Below are 1,865 nucleotides of genomic sequence, written 5' to 3' on the forward strand. Positions count from 1 at the left end.
GAAGAGGAGTAGGAATGCCCAAGGGCACATTCCTTCTTTTAAGGGAAGTGAAAAAAAGAAAAAGAAGAGCAGAATCAAACCCTCTGAGGTGGGAAGATAATCTTGTCTCCAAGCCAGGAAATACAGGCGTGAAAACCAGGAAGCAGCGGTTGCTCTGAGGAAGGAGGGGAAGGTAGAGATGGGAGGGGCTCTCTGCCCTGGTCTATCTGCAGCCCAGAGCAAAGGCCCAAAGCCCCTAACAATTCCCCTGAGGATCAGAGATAAAACTTTCCTTTTCTTTCATGGTTGGCTTCAACGTCAGGCCTTCCGGAACCACAAAGGGGCACAGTCTTTTAAGATGTCCTGTCATCTCTAAGCGGAGAGATCCCCGATAACTTCAGCTGCGCACTCCCTTCCTTTGGTGGTCTGAAGAGTGAGTCTGAACATGAGGGCCTAACAGTACAGTTAACTCCCTGCCCCAAACGTCCCTAAGAAGTGACAGTGTGGTAAGCAGAGTATGGAATTTGGAATTGGACAGAACTGGCTTTTTTCTTTTTTTAAAAAATATTGTTATTGATTTCAGAGAGGAAGGGAGAGGGAGAGGGAGATAGAAACATCAATGATGAGAGAGAGAACCACCGATCGGCTGCCTCCTGCAAGCCCCACACTGGGGATGGAGCCTATAACCTGGGCATGTGCCCCAACCGGAAATTGAACTGTGACCTCCTGGATCATAAGTCGACACTCGACCACTGAGCTACGCCAGCCAGGCCAGAACTAGCTTTTCATTCTTGTTTCTGACAAAAATGCTAACCCAGGTGAGCCCAAGACTTGTTTGGGAGGATGACAGGGCCCAGGTAAATGTGTCCGGTGTTCAGCAGACACTAAGATCATCTCTGAGCTCATCCACTCAGAAATGAATAAGCTACTGCTATTGAGTGGCTTCTACCGCGTCAGCACTGTGCAAAGGGCTTTGTTTGTGATCCGGTTTCCTAACCAAGTGGTGGCCCGTGTCTCTCAGAACGCGGCAGCAACACCGACTCTTTACGTTCTGCCCTTGAAGACTTGACCTCCTAAAGTCAAGAGGTCAAGACTTCTGGAACACCTTAGAGGTCATCAGAAACTTTGGTATCACTAAGGGCTCTCTGTCAACTACCTCAGTGCTTACAGACTAGTGATCCTTTCAGACCTTTCTTCTTCCAAAAGAGCAGGGCAGGCAGTGTGTGTGTTTAGATTTCTTTTTTTTTTTTTTTAAATATATTTTTATTGATTGCAGAGAGAAAGGAAGAGGGAGCGAGAGACAGAAACATCAGTGATGAGAGAGAATCATTGGCTGTCTCCCGCACAGCCCCCGCCGGGGATAGAGCCCGCAACCCAGGCGTGTGCCCTGACTGAGATTCTGTGACCTCCTGGTTCCTAGGTTAATGCTCAACCACTGAGCCGCGCCAGCCAGGCTAGATTTCATATAAAGAGTTTACAACCTCATTTTCCTTTCAGAATCAACCTTTCCTTCCTTCTGTTTCTTTAAGGTAGTATTTCTCAAGTTGGCTGCTCACCAGGCCTTCCTTCCTCCCCCCGCCCCCCCCCGCCCCCCCCCCCTGCACTATTGTCTGTCCATGGGCTATGCATATATGCATATAAGTTCATTGGTTAATCTCTTCCTGCTTCCCTGTCCCCCCTCCCCCCTTCCCTCTGAAATAGATCAGTTTATTCCATGCTTCAATGTCTCTGGGTCTTTTCTGTTCATCAGTTTATTTTGTTCATTAGATTCTACATATAAGTGAGATCATGTGATACTTGTCTTTCTCTGACTCGCTTATTTCTCTTAGCATAATGCTTTCCAGGTCCCCCCATGCTGTCTCAAAGGGTAAGAGATCCTTCTTTTT

Source organism: Myotis lucifugus, unplaced genomic scaffold (genome assembly GCF_000147115.1).
Source record: "Myotis lucifugus unplaced genomic scaffold, Myoluc2.0 scaffold_235, whole genome shotgun sequence".
NCBI lineage: Eukaryota > Metazoa > Chordata > Mammalia > Chiroptera > Vespertilionidae > Myotis > Myotis lucifugus.